We start from the raw sequence: 15,799 nt of genomic DNA, 5'->3' as shown, positions 1-15,799 counted from the left end.
AAAACAAAACCCCCCTCTCTCTTCTGCCGACCCCGCCCCCTTTTCTAGACCTAATCGTTTTGGTTTATAAAGGGAAAATATCTTCCGGAGAATTACTCTTCTATCCTTAGCTTAGGATTGAAGCTGTGTTGGGGTTGATATGGTGTGTGCTGCTGTATTCTTGTGTCCAGCTGCAGCTTCTAATCATCCTCCATGTGTCCATACATATTATGGTATCTACAATTTGCCCCTTTTCTTGAGGGTCGATGATAAGCGATCCTTAAGAAAAATTCCTCTCACCATAATCGTTCATGCTTCGGTTGTTGTTTCCTTCGGCCGCTCCTTGTCGAAAGGTTCTGCATTCTTATCGTACTGGTACAAGCACTCTTCGTGGCTTGTTCTTTGTTGGTATTTGGCATTGACATTTTCAATACCCGGCTTGGTGCTTGTCCGTTGCATGCTTCAAGTTGAACATGCTTTGTAAGGCCGGTTGAGCAGCAACAACCTATACATCGTAGCGTCGACAACTTTTACTTCACAACACCGTATTATTTGGGGTCACAGGACCTCGTAGGATTACTCAAATTTATCTGGCACAAAAATGTAAGTGGACGACATTTCGTATCAGTTTTTTGTATTATAATAAATAAGGTAAATTCATCTTATGAGCAGTAACAAATTTATTAAGTATTTGTATGGTTTGATCTTTCCCCTGCATTGTGGGGAATCGTAAATCGATTGTTGCTGAGGTAAGATGAGTGTTTGAACCTGTCACCCCGTTGGCCAATCTCGGGCCAGGAGATTACCGAACGGTGGGGGTTGAAAATCTCCCGGAGACGTGGTGTAAAACTGAATGTTTTGCAAACACCCGTTCCGCTGAGCTGCCAAAGGCATGTCATGTTGGGCATCTCTTTCTTATGGAAGCCTTCCCCCTGGTCGTACACTCATAGACGCTTATGGGGGAGTCCGGAGAGATTGCGTGTGAACGCTTTACCCAGTATGAAGATATGAGACCGGTGGTGCTTGCCCCGTTTCTCCATTATATGCATTAGTATTCAAAAACGTATCCAATTTATGGAAATGTATGCATTATTCCGAATTGAAATGTATCAAATGCATATAACAATGTATGCTAATATAAACAAGATGCAAGGAGTCTGAATATTTGCAAACTCTTTAGTTGTGTGTATGCCCCCTTTTGGTTTCGGAAGGTGGTTCTTGAATCTTGCGAAAGCAAAAGTATCTGCTCTAACGTAGGATGCTTAGGCTGTCGAATTTGAGCTGCCCCTTGAACTGTGCTTTTGAAATGATTTCCCCGACGAAGAATTTATTAACTTCTCCGTTGCTGTCACTTTTTCTCTATTGCAGTTGCCAAAAATCATGATCTGCTGGAGATCTGTAACAACCAGCACATGCTTCTGTGTGTATTGCCGTCGGGCATCTTTGAGTGAAAAAAGTTTCGAGGTTACAGTAGAAGGCTTGTTTACTTGGTATCCACGTGAGATATTTAATCTCATATTGTATTACCCGCTCGTTTTAGGATCGATCCAGGACAATAAATTATTTTATTTCTTGTGCTTCAAGATACTCGTTAGTAATACCAACATTATGAAATTATTTAATTTCAATTAGCAACTTGAAAACCGCCAAAAAGACCTCGAGATTGACTTTTGTTTATTGATTGGGTTAAAATTATTAAACCCCAAGGACACTTTAGGAGCTTGTAGGGAATCGTATTGTCATCATCATGCATCATCGGAATTTCGCTGAAGCTATATTTTCGGAGTGGGGCCGACACCATATTGGCCAAGCTTCTTATGCTTCTCAGTAGTTAACTAGTGCGGTGTCTGGAGCAATAATCGTCGTCTTCAGCAAGCATCATGTCTGCGCTACTCCTCATTTATTGTACAGACGCCTTCGTCTTTGAATCGTCCTTGCAAAGCTTTGCACTCTCCATTGGGTTATGCATCGTTGATGTCTTTGGAGCATCCCCAGCGGATTTTGGATCATCGTTGTGAATGCGAAAGAGATATCTTCCTATCTCTGTGGTAAGGGATATCTTCATTCACGAAGATCATATCCCTTTTTTAAGGGATATCTTCATTCATGAAGATATGAAGTTCAGGGAGATTGCTCCGTAAACATTGACCGTCCTGCTCGACCATCATATTCTGGATCATAGTTATGAACAGCAGAACCTTCGTTGGAGCCTTTGTCAACAGAGCCTTCGTTGTTGGAGCCTTCGTCAACAGAACCTTCGTTGTTGGAGCCTTCGTCAACAGAGCCTTCGTTGTTGGAGCCCTCGTCAACAGGGCCTTCGTTGTTGGAGCAAAGCCTTTGTTGTTGGGACTTTCGTCAACAGAGCCTTCGTTGTTGGAGTCCTCGTCAACAGGGCCTTCGTTGCTGGAGCAAAGCCTTTGTTGTTTGGACCTTCCTCACCTGAGTCTTCGATGAATAGCAGAAGCTTCGTTGTTGGAGCCTTCGTCAACAGAGCCTTCGTTGTTGGAGCCTTCGTCAACAGAGCCTTCGTTGTTGGAGCCCTCGTCAACAGGGCCTTCGTTGTTGGAGCAAAGCCTTTGTTGTTGGGACTTTCGTCAACAGAGCCTTCGTTGTTGGAGTCCTCGTCAACAGGGCCTTCGTTGCTGGAGCAAAGCCTTTGTTGTTTGGACCTTCCTCACCTGAGTCTTCGATGAATAGCAGAAGCTTCGTTGTTGGAGCCTTCGTTGTTGGAGCCTTCGTCAACATAGCCTTCGTTGTTGGAGCCCTCGTCAACAGGGCCTTCGTTGTTGGAGCAAAGCCTTTGTTGTTGGGACTTTCGTCAACAGAGCCTTCGTTGTTGGAGTCCTCGTCAACAGGGCCTTCGTTGCTGGAGCAAAGCCTTTGTTGTTTGGACCTTCCTCACCTGAGTCTTCGATGAATAGCAGAAGCTTCGTTGTTGGAGCCTTCGTCAACAGAGCCTTCGTTGTTGGAGATCAGCATTGTTATTAGGAATTTTGTGACAGCCTTGGGAGATCATCATCACTGGGATTTGTATCGTCGTACCAAGACTTTGGGTCATCATCTTTGGGCCTTAGATCATCGCCCTTGGATTTATACTGTTGCAGCCCTCGGGTTTGCACTATCGTTGTATTTCTGATGCTGCCAAATTGATACTTGGGAGTCTTCGTATAACATCATTGCTTGAACTCTAGTTTAAATTATAGGACCGAAGATATATTATCGATTAGGCATCTTTATGCCGTCGTCGACAGCAGACTAGGCATCGCCATGCCATCGTCGACATCAACTTGGCATCTTCACCATCATCGTCTTGGAACGTTGGATCACCGTCGTTGGAGTCTGGTCCATTGTGGCAGAACTTTGCTATGAGCGGGTCTTCGTGGAGCGTTATATCGTCGGTATCAGGATTGTATCAAGTTGGCCCATTGTACTTCGTAAACATTGGTTGATCATCCTTGTTGTTGTTCCTTATGGGAAGACTGGAATTTTATTCATGAAAATATGAAAGAGATATCTTCATATCTCTGTGGTAAGGGATATCTTCATTCATGAAGATCCGAAAGAGATATCTTCATATCTCTTTTGTAAGGTATCTCTTCATTCATGAAGATATGAAGTTCAGTGAGATTGCTTCGTGAACATTGATCGTCCTGCTCGAGTATCGGATTTTGGACCGAAGCTTTATCTACTGTTTGGAAAGCTTTGGGTAGGCAGTGTCGTCGATGGTCGTACCATTATTTTGCCCCTGCTTCGAGTCATGTAGGTTTTGTTGAGTTTGCTGACACATTGTTTGGTTCTTGGTGTCTTCGTGTAACGCCGTTTGAAATTTGGTTATACGATTGGTTAACAGCTCAGGATCTTGCTACGCGGCATCGTCGTCGGTTATAAAGAAGATGGCTATACATCAATCTTGGGGTGAAGATAGGAGCTGCGTCGCTGTAGTGTGTGACCGAAGTTATATCATCGTTGTGTGAAGTGAAGTCATATCTTCGAGTAAACTATGCTTCGTGTTAACAAGTTATCTTAACAAGTCATCGTTAAAGCTTCGTGTAAACACGAATGCTTCGTGTAAACAAGTCATCGCTGTGTGGAGAGCCTTCGTTCCTTTGTCTTAACAAGTCATTTAGGAAGATAGCCTATTATGGCATATACACAACAGGTTGAACTGCACCGGTTGTAAGCACTTTTTAACCAATTTAATTCTCTGTTTGCAGCGGTTGCAAGTATGCGAGGAAGCATCATCTATCGGCTTATTTTTGGAGCGTGCAACAGCACGCAAGGATGGAAAATGTTGGCAAAGTGGTTCATTTAACACCCGTCCGTCCTCCCAAAGACGGACATTAAGGATCACAAAAACTGTCCTTAGAATACCAAGAAGAAAAATCTTTGCGTGTTTTTCCTTGGTGATAGTCTTCCACAGCACGTTGAAATTAATATTATGAATAAAGAAGAATACTAATTAACATCATGAAAAAAAACTCTTCGTAGCAAGACTTCGGCTCTTCATTGTCATCGCACTCCAGCCTTCGGGCATTAGATCTTCGTTTTTGGTGCTGCATCGGTTTTAATGCATCGTATTAACCCAGAAACAATGTACTCTTCGTGTTTTTGATATATTTTCGCGAAGCTTACCAACTGATAGCACCGGAGACAACGGTCGCTGAATAATAGGAGTATAATATAAGAACTCCGGAGCCAATACTGTTGGGAGTAATGAGTTTCCGGTTTTATCGCGCGTCGACATCAGAGGTGGGTTAACTCATCGTCATCGATATCAGACTTGGCATCTTCATGCCATCGTCGAAATCAGACTTGAGTTATACCGTGGCTTTTAACTGAGCTTGGCTAAACTCTTTTAGCTTCATCGACATCAGACTTGGTATCTTCATGCCATCGTCGACGTTAGACAACCGCTCATTATGGTCGTTGCAAGGCATTGCATTCCCGTCTGATATATTCATAAGCTATTTTCCCCATGTATGCTCTATACTGGAAGAAGTCTATACCATCAGCCAGCAGCAGCTTTACGTTCGTAGCGACAAGATCAGTTGACAGTAACAAGGAGTATCTAGGGCTTTGTCTTTGACATCATCGGCAGAACTACTTTTACTGGTTATTTGATATTGCTCTTTACGTACTCCATGCTAAAGAGAACGAAGCATCAGCGGTATTTGGACTCTGCCCCTGAGTGAGCGGAGATAGGGAACGGAGAGAGAAAGAGATGTCTTCATCTCATTGGTAAGGAATATCTTCATGAATCTGAAAGAGAAATCTTCGTATCTCGATCTCTTTATTCATGAAGATATGCCTCTATTATCGGATCTCATTGGTAATGTTCCAAGTATTAATACTTGGAACTTTCGTGTAACTCTGTTGCTTTGATCTTCAGCTTGAACTCTTCAGACTTTTGGCAAACAGTTAACAGGCATTCCAGATCTGGCTTTTCACATGGGATTCGTTCAATTTTGGGTGGCATCCCAGCAGATTCTCTATGTAAGAATAACAAATTGACAGAAATCTAAGTCGAAAGAGATAGAAAACTGAAAACAAATTTCAGAAATTCTTATCATATTTAAAAGAAAATACATTTTGAGAAGGTAGAATAAATTCTTTCCTCATAACCTGATTCTAGCGCCAAATTGTGAACACCATTAATTTGGTAGCACAACCAATTGAAACACATGATAAAGTACTGTCTATAACAAGATATAGACTCAAATCATGAACGAAATTAAGTGCAATGAAATGAAATAGAAATCAACACAAGCATATACGTGGTTCGACAACGGAGTGTCTACATCCACGGGTGAAAAAGAGTTAAGGTGTTTATTAAGATTGTTGGGTTACATTGAAGGAGCTTCGTCAATCTCTCTGTGAGTCATCCATAGCAAGAATAGAAAAGAGAAAAGAAATAGAAACAGAACCCCCCTCTCTCTTCTGCCGACCCCGCCCCCTTTTCTAGACCTAATCGTTTTGGTTTATAAAGGGAAAATATCTTCCGGAGAATTACTCTTCTATCCTTAGCTTAGGATTGAAGCTGTGTTGGGGTTGATATGGTGTGTGCTGCTGTATTCTTGTGTCCAACTGCAGCTTCTAATCATCCTCCATGTGTCCATACAGATTATGGTATCTACATTGATAAAGCAGAAAGATTAGATGAGATTTAGACCGAATGGAGTACCATTGTCCAACCATTCTCCCCAGACATTAAATCTTATACAATATCTGACCGCTTTGTCAGCCCAGCCGTTAAAGTCTCTACTAACATACTCAGCTTTAAGATAATTAAAATCTTTAAGGAGATAAAGACAATCCCCTAAAATAGAATGATTGAACCAGCTAATCTGGTCAATATTATTATTAAGAAAGGAAATAACATTCTTGGCATCATTTCTAAGTTCTAAGACAGTCTTCGCTTGGATTTATTGTTTTTGCCCACTTCGCTGCTTCGAGCAAAGCTACGCATTCCACCTCTTCTGGATTCATGGGACGACCTGCGACTGTCCTGCATCCTACATTGTATATTACAATACCAACACCAGAGTTGTTAGTATTCTTGTCAAAAGATGCATCACAATAAATAATATAACAATCTTGTGGCAGTTCTTCATTGGAATGAGAAGCTTGCTCATAAATAACTGAAATTTGACTGTTATTCTGATTAGAGACTAAAGATTCATTAGTATCACTAATAAGTATAACAGCAAGTCTCGATGTACCCAACGCATTAATAGGCTTTTGCTGAAAAATATGAAACCCTCCACAGACACCAAGCAGTAGTTAAAACTGAACAACAAAGGTCACTGTTGGAAGAGAGACATTTGTTAATCCAGTCATAAATATTCATACTAGAAGTAGCATCTTGAAGAACAGAGTTACCAAAATGCATTGAAGTCCAAAAAGCTTTAGCAAACGTATAGTGAAGCAACAAATGTTCAGTAATTTCAGGAGTACTAGAATCACACGTGCTGCAAATAATATCCTGATTAGGTTTGAAAGCCGCCAATCTGGACTTAGTAGGCAGAATCCCTTCAATACATTTCCACAAGAAAAGCTGAATTTTAGGCAAAAGAGCAGCCTTCCAGAGACTCATATAGATGAGAGTAACCTGATGATTAGTACTAGCAGAAGGTAGGTCACCAGACAGAAGTTTATAAGCAGACTTAACAGAAAAGTTTACATTTTTCGTAAATGTCCAAATCATTCTATCATTACCTACCATGGGAATCCTAATATTCATTATCTTTTGGTTATTGTCTTGTGTGAAGTATGTTTACACTAGGTCAGGGTTCTTTCTGGAATCTACATTTATAAAGTCATTCACACACATATGAGGATTCAGATAAGAAATGCATAAAGGAGAAGACATGTTTGGAACCCAATTATCACAAAAAGCATGAATATTAACTCCATTTCTGACTTCCCAAATAGAATGTTGCCTAACAATGTTAAGACCATGGCTAATACTCTTCCATACCCATGAAGAGTCCTTAATTCCATTATGAAGCAAGGATGACAGTTTCCAAAATATTTGCATTTTAAAATTTTAAACCAAAGCTCATCAGAAGAATGAATAAGCGGCCAGGCAGTTTTAGCAAGTAAAGCTTCATTGGTAAACTTAAGATTCATGAAACCTAATCCCTCCCTCATCTTATGAGTACAAACGTTGTGCCATCTTTTAGGATAAGAACCCCCACTAGAATTTCCCCCCCCCCCCCCCCCCCCCCCACCATAAATCCCTTTGGGATTGTTCAATTTTATAGATAATATTATCTGGTATTAGGAAAGAGTTCATATGGTAAATGGGAGAGGAATACAAAACATTATTAACCAAAACAGACCTCCCAGATTGAGTTGAATGTTTTTCCTTCCACTTGGCCACCCTTTTATCAGAATGATCATCAAGATAGGAGAAAGACTCACTCTTTGATCTTTTCATGAATAGAGGAATGCCTAATTAGTGTTTTTCATTAGGATCAACTTTTTTAGCATTAAGTGATCTAATGAGGGAGATACAATGGTTTGGATGAACATTCTTACTAAAGAAGCACCCAGATTTTTGAAAATTTATCACTTGGCCGGAGATAAGGCTAAAATCCTTAATGAGAGACATTAAGTTACTAGCCTCATCATGGGTGGATTTCGTGAATAAGAGACAATCGTCAGCAAAAAGGAGATGAGATATACTAGGCGCCTCTTTGCAGACTTTAAATCCGTGAATAGGATTACAACTTTCAGCATTCATAAAGTATCTAGAAAAAGATTCCATACATAAAATAAACAAGTATGGAGATAATGGATCACTTTGTCGAAGACCTCTGCTAGGTTTATAAGCTGGAAAAGGAGACCCATTAAGTAAAACCGAAATACTATCTAGTGGTGCTAATGTATTGAAAAATAAGTTCACACCATGAATCAGAAAAACCAAAACTTTTGAGAACATTAATCAAAAAAGACCACTCAAATCCATTGAAATCCTTGACATATCAAGTTTTAGACCCATAATACCATATTTGTCTTTTTTCCTTTTTCTGTTCATAGAATGAACTAGCTCATGGGAAGTGATCACATTATTCTGAATATTCCTATTGGGAATATAAGCAGATTGAAAAGGTGATATAATTTTGCCTAGAAGTGGTTTCATTCTATTAACAATTATTTTAGAGATGATTTTATAACTAGTATTGCATAAAGAGATTAATCTAAAATAAACAGGAGTGGCAGGGCCGTTGACTTTAGGTATCAGAGATAAAAAATGTATGCTTCATTTCTTTGAGAAAGTGTTTAGAATGAAAGAAACTTTGAAAAGTTTGAAAGACATCATTCTCAACTATCTCCATGTTTTGTTTGTAGAATCCTGGTGGGAAACCATCAGGACCCGGGGCAGACCACGAAACCATTTTCTTTATTATATCTCTGACCTCTTTTAAAGTAATGTGACTCATTAACTTTTCATTGTCCTCATTAGACATACAAGGGTTTATGCAATTTAAAAATTATCTATTTTGAAAAGGTTTTGAAGTAGTACTAATTGAACTGAAATGGGAAACCAATAGATCTTCAAGTTGATCCTTATCCTTAGACCATTGGTCATTGTTCAATTTGAGGGCATTAATATGATTGAAATTCCTTCTCCTATTCACATAAGCGTGATAGAAGTTCGTATTTTGACCATGACCCTTAATATACTCAACTCCAGACTTTTGGGCATAAAAGTCCTCTTGGATTTTTTGCCAATACTCTAACTATAACTCAACTTGTTTAACAACGTCAAGGTTCTGGATAGTATTAGTCTGACTATTCAGAGCTTGCATTTGAGAGCCAAGAGTTCTCACTTTATGATCAATATTACCAAAATGGGAAATATTCCACTTTTTCAAATCATGCTTAACATTTCTAAGTTTATTAACAAACTGATAAGCATGAGACCCTCTGACTGATAATGAAAAAGCGTTTTAATCACAGAATGCGAGGAAGAATCGCTAAACCAACATTTGTAATATTTGTAGGACCTTTTACCTTCGTAAGTATTAGTATTTGTCACCAAGATAATTGGCAAATGGTCTGAGCCTATAAAATCAATGTGGAAAACTTTAGAGTTCACATAATGACTTAGCCACAAACCATTTACCAAGGCCCTGTCCAATCTTGCTCTAATATTATCATTGTCAGATTGTCGATTTGACTAAGTAAATTGAGATCCCACAAAACGTATATCAGACAAGTCGGATCTATCAATTATTTGTCGGATTATAGGGAATTCTTCAGTTGTGAGGCTGGTGAATGTAGACCTCTCATGGGAAAACATAGCTATGTTAAGATCGTCGATGAGAACCCATGGGAGATTAGCACGTTCACCAATTTCACTAATGTAATTCCATTGTTGTAACTTCTCATCATGATATACGAAACCATAGATAAATGTTACAAGGAATTGAGGCTTGCTGTGGTCATAGGAAATGATTGCATTTATCATATTATCGGTATTCTGCATAATTTCTAAATCAAAACCACTCTTACACATTAAAGCTATGCCACCTGAGAGACCAGTGGATGGGAATATACAATTATTAGGATAGCTGAATCTTCTCATATATTGGCTCAATTTAGTGGAGCTATTTTTTGGTTTCACATAAGAATATCACATCAGGATTCTGACTCTTAATAAGATTACCTAGAGAAGTTCTAGTTGTAGGGTTGTCGAAGCCCTGAAAGTTCCACGACAAGATTCTCATGATGATCGGAGAATAAACAATGAGACTATAACTGCTAATAGGTGTCACTAATTTAAACCTATTAGGGCACAACTGTTGATACCATAATATGAATGAACAGAGAAAGATGAGCCAACTACCAATACAAATAGAACTAATGATGGGTGAAATTAAGCTAAAACTATTGATAGGCAGTTGGAAGGTAAGAAAACTCCACATAATTAATAAACACACGCAGATGAACCAATAATAGAGAACAACAAACCCACAGAACCAATTGAACAAGTTATTAGTGTGAACTAGAAAATTATCATACAGATTAGAGTGTTTACCTATGACAATTAAATCAAGGGGAGAAAGGTAAACAAAACAAATGCTGCAATTGAACAAATTTTGGGTCTCAAAAGATGACTGAATTAAAGAAAGCAAGCAATCAAATCGATCAATAGTTCTAATTAGGTGTATCAATTTTGAGGATGAGAACCCTAACAAAAATTGAAAAACCTAAAATTATAAATTTTGAATGAAGAAAGGGAAGAATTTAAGCGAATTAAACACAAAATCAAGATGTAAATATTAAGGGTTTTGAAGAGTACCTGATTTGCAGCCACCAGTTGGACCTAAGTTACTCGATTCTCAGTGGTGGATTCAACTCCTATTCCTTCCATAGCGTCCATATCAATATCAGTACTATTGAGGAGGGAATCAACATCTTCTATACGGAAACTAGGGACAATAGAGCCCCCTATGTCAACTGGAAGCCTATGGAGAAACCAATAAACTGTAAACACCAGGCTATCATCTTCACTTCTAGCGAAAAGGGGATTTTCAAGAAGAAGGGTGTGATTTTGATGGATGGAGTTTGTCTTAGGGATTTATCTGAGAGCGGTGGTGGTTTCAGAAGAATGAAATGGAACCGATGCGGTACCATTTCTGTTTCTTTTATTTATCTTTTGGGCTCGGTCTTGAGAATGTTAAGGCCCATCAGAAGACCCCACTACAAAGCTTTGCGATTCAATGACCATACACTCATTCACAGAGCTATTTGAGTTTGCAAATTGATTCAAATTAGCTTGTTGAGCTTCAGACTCTTGTTGTTCTTCTATAAAATGTTTATGTTTAGCATAATAATTATTCCATTAATTCCTCTGTAGTGAACCTCAAGATCATGTGTTGATGATCTAAATCTTCACAATCTTCTTCCTTATGAATTATGCAAAAGCATTTAGGACATATTTTCCTTGGCTGCTTGTCACAGTGGTATCTTATCTAGACTTCTTGCTTCCTAGCATTTAGTATCCAAGTATCTATTTTGAGCGGTTTACTGAGATCAACTTCAATCTTAGCAGCGATAGTTTTTCCCACTTTCCTTCTTCCTCCCAGGTGAATTGTGTCCACTGTTCTACAAATATCTTTGCACATCTTGTCAACGATATCACTATCCAGATGTTCCAACTCCAAGTTTTTGAATTGAACATTAAAAACTTGGTGCGTGAATTTGTAGTAAGATAAAATCGTGATAGAGTGGTAAGCTTGAAGCACCAGAAGGTGGTCAAGGATATTCCATGCTTGATTACTCCAGACTTCATCCATATCTTCTTTACTGCTAAACTTGAAGACAAAGAGATTTATATCCATTGATTTAATCTCTAAGTTTTTGTACCTACTCCAGATTATTGCAACATCTTTCTTTACTTTCTGAATGTCTAGTTTACCATTTGCTATGATTTTTCCTATGAGGCTGTGAGACCAATTGGATGCAGCAACATCTATTTCCTCAGAAGAGTTAAGAGTTCTTCTTTAAGGAATTGGTAAATTCCCATGGATGGTAGTTCTTTGCATGGCTTTTGAGATGGTTGTAATTTGGGATGGAGAAATTGAAGCCATTAAGCACAATGTATTTTATGTGTGATAAAGTTTAAGATGTTCTGGCCCTAATAAGAACTTAGGATTGGGTTTTATGAGATTGAATGGGAAGGAGAAATTTCGAGAAGGAATATGGAAGGATATTAGGTAACTGACATGACATACAACCAGATGATTTGCTTTAGTTTAGTAACTGAAGTTTCACATTTAGGGATTCGCCATAATTACGGCAAGAGAGGATTTCCCAATTTACCCTTGTCTTGAACAAACCTGCAGATGGAGGATGGATTCATGGTGAAACTCCTAATGGTACTAAGAATTTCATTTGACTGATTGCTTTTGAAGAAAAAATCATGAGCCTTGGAGTAGATATCTAGGTGGTTGATAGCTTAAAAATATATATTAGAAAATAACACAACTGTTATTACTGAAACATTGTCATCAATAATACTCATGTTTAAGAAATGGAGTGACACGACTGTTTATGAAGGAAACACAACTGTAATAGGAAAAACACCACTGCTGCAAATCCACCACTGAAAATACCTGCTAAGGCAACAACTGAGGCTACAAAGTAATAGATTAGCTTTCCATTAAACCAGAATTAAAAATAAAATGATAAAAGACAATTGAACAAGTAATTGATAGTAAGATCAAGTAACTTCCCTATAGAGTTCTTAAAGGAAATAATCAGTGTCGTGCTTAATCAACATTAAGACTTCACTGTTCAAGAATCAGTCGATATTTCAAAACAGTTTAAAACCATATGTTCAAATAAGAGGTATAAGTTTAAATATATGTTGGGACTTACTAGTTGCACTTTTGTTCATATGTCAATGGTGAAAGTTAGCCCTTGTGTTTTGGAGATATTATCGGAGGTATTATTCTTCCATTTGCTCCTCCTTGTTAGCGAGAGGACTTTTACTAGCCTAAAATGGAAAAGTAATACGGATAGTGATGGCATCTTTTTTTCCGGTAACCGAAAGTGTATTAAGTAGAATAAGAAAATATGTATTTTAGTTCTCGGTTGATAAAGGTGGGTAGTGCTATTAGCGGGTCAAATACCAATTTGTATAATATAAGATATTCCTGGCTGTTGGTTCTGCATTGGTATCCGTCTTTAGTAATCGTGACACCCACCTTAACAAGCGTGGTTTAGTTGATCATCAAAAAAACAAGATGCCTCTTAGCCCATCTTGTAGCGATCTTCATAAAAAGGATGAAATGTTTTATCACGAAGAAAAGCACCCACCTTTAGTATAGAAAAGGTATAACCGAAGCTCATTTCCCGTTTTGGAATGTGATGTGAAGGTCGTCTGGTTTAATTAAAAAAAAACTTTACATATAACTTTTTTCTTCTCTTTGACTTTTTTTTGAAGCATTTTGTTATCTTTGACTAATGATGTGGAAGGATAGTTTTATTATCTTTTTCTTGAAAGTGTTACAACATGGAAAAATATGAAAAAAATTGTTCTTAGAAAGGAAAAGAATCCGTTGACATAGTTATTGTTACGTTATCTCACAATTTCAAAACATTTTTTTTATAAAACCTAAACAATAATGTTAGCGCGAACACTAGTGTCAGCTTCTGTTTGGATTAGAATAGGTAATAGAGTTTTATAATTGTGCAAGTTACTCACAAAGATTGAAGACCGAAGATCACTCGATGACATCAATTTGAAGAATTTCGTCAAGGTAAATGCAAAGAATCTTTTCTATTTTATATATTTATTGTATCAAAGTCAAGGACTTCAGTAACATATAAAGAAGATCTTATCACGGATTAGCATTTGCTAAGTCTAGTGAAGTTCCGACTTCAAGCTCTTACTTTTCGAAAACTCGAAACTAAGGTTGAGAGAAAGCATAGGTATTCTAATGAAAATTTTGGGCTCGCAAGTTAATCCTTGAGTTTGTAAAGTTTTAGTCAGTAGGTTACTACCAATGATTTTCAATCACTTGAATTTACAAACCTAACCGTAGAACTCAAAGGTTTTTCGGTCATTTGATTTCATAAACATAAAACAAAAAAACTTCCACTGATGACATTTAGTCATTTGAGTTTACGAACCTATTATAGAAATTTTCATTAATAACTTTTGAGTCTACGAACCTAACAAGGTTTTTATGTTGATGTTTCCTTTTGTCATATGAGTTTGTGAACCTATTAAGTCTTACAAATTTCTATTAATTTTCTGTTGACAGTTGAGTTCGCACGTAAATTCTTGAGTTCGTGAACCTACAAGCTTTTGAACATTTCTTTTTCTCTTGTAAGTTCACGAATCTTAAAGATATATGGGCAAACCCAATATTTTATGGGCTTTGGGCTCATTCTTTTTTTTTTTGTTTTTTAAGGATAACTTTTATGTCTTCACACTCTTAAGAATTATTATTCTTATCTAATTCCTTTGCTTGGAAAGTTTTAGTTTTTTTCCAAGAATTGATCTAACTTGAGATTCAAGTTCTTAGATCTTCGTTTGAGCAATTGCCACATTTTGTGCACATCGTCTACTTTTGGTAGCTTGAAATTATCTTTGGTCGTATTTTTTTCATAAAAAATTTACTTGAGCTAAATATTGTCTACTACTTCAAACTATGTAAGGAACATATATGCAAGGCAAATTCTAACTAAAGAAACTGATTTTTTGTATCTTAGGATTTGGCAATTAAGAAATAACTTGGCTTGCAAAAAATTCATTGCTACATGGAGACGTTAGCAGCACATAAAACTAAATCCCTACATGATGTGTATCTTGTTGTGAAGTTTTTACTCCAAACACCTAAAGATCTTTGAGATCTAAGGTACGACTTTGAAAGACTTCAGTTGGGATTCGTGAAGCACAGGTTCATATATCTTCTACAAATATATTTTCAAAACATGTATTTGTTTGTGATTCTTTTCTATTCTAAGGTACTTACTTCTCTTCTGCTCTAAGGTTATCCAAGAATTACTGATCAAATCCATAATCGATAGAAAATTTCAAACACGATTGAGTATAACTATTATCAATTAAAATAATATTTAGAAGCTTTCCACAAGAATTTATCTTAGATTAAGTTATATTTTGAAGTTCTTGTAAAAATAGTTGATTAGGTATATTTATAACTTTTGAAGAGTGTAAAGTCTTGTCTAGATCAGGGAATAGATTTTTGTCTCTTTGATCTTGGATCAAAAAAGAAATCACCAGATGTCTTGTTTGAGACGGGATAGTGCTAGTCTTCACGACATACTGTAAAACAACTTCTAGGCATGTAAAGGACATCATATAGGGGAATCAAGTGAATATGTTCTTATAAGAATGAAGATATATGGGAAACAAATGCAATGGAGTCGCTTAAAGGCTTTCTTATATCTCAAATATATTCCAATCCGAAGTCATGTAATAGGATAGTGTTTTGTAGTGGCATAGTGTAGTGTGTGTTCAAAGTGGACAAAGTCCCGTTGTTTTTTTTGCTTTTTAGTTTAATTTCCTTGTTAACAAAATTTCTAATATCTTGCTTTACTTTTATTATCCATATTATATTATTTATTCTTTATAATTAAAAGTATAAGCAGGCTTTACATCAATCAATTCCTGGATTTAAAAATCTCATATTGAGATCATCCAAATATATTCATTATATATGTGTTTAACTATGATTAACCTACATGCAAGGAATTGTCTATAGTTATCGAAATGAGAAAGTTGGTGGTGTACTTGGTACCATCTAGATGAGCGCTAAATATTTTCTTACTATGTGAT

This window comes from Papaver somniferum, chromosome 4 (assembly GCF_003573695.1).
Source record: "Papaver somniferum cultivar HN1 chromosome 4, ASM357369v1, whole genome shotgun sequence".
NCBI classification, from domain to species: domain Eukaryota; kingdom Viridiplantae; phylum Streptophyta; class Magnoliopsida; order Ranunculales; family Papaveraceae; genus Papaver; species Papaver somniferum.
Note: the sequence above shows the minus strand (reverse complement) of the source record.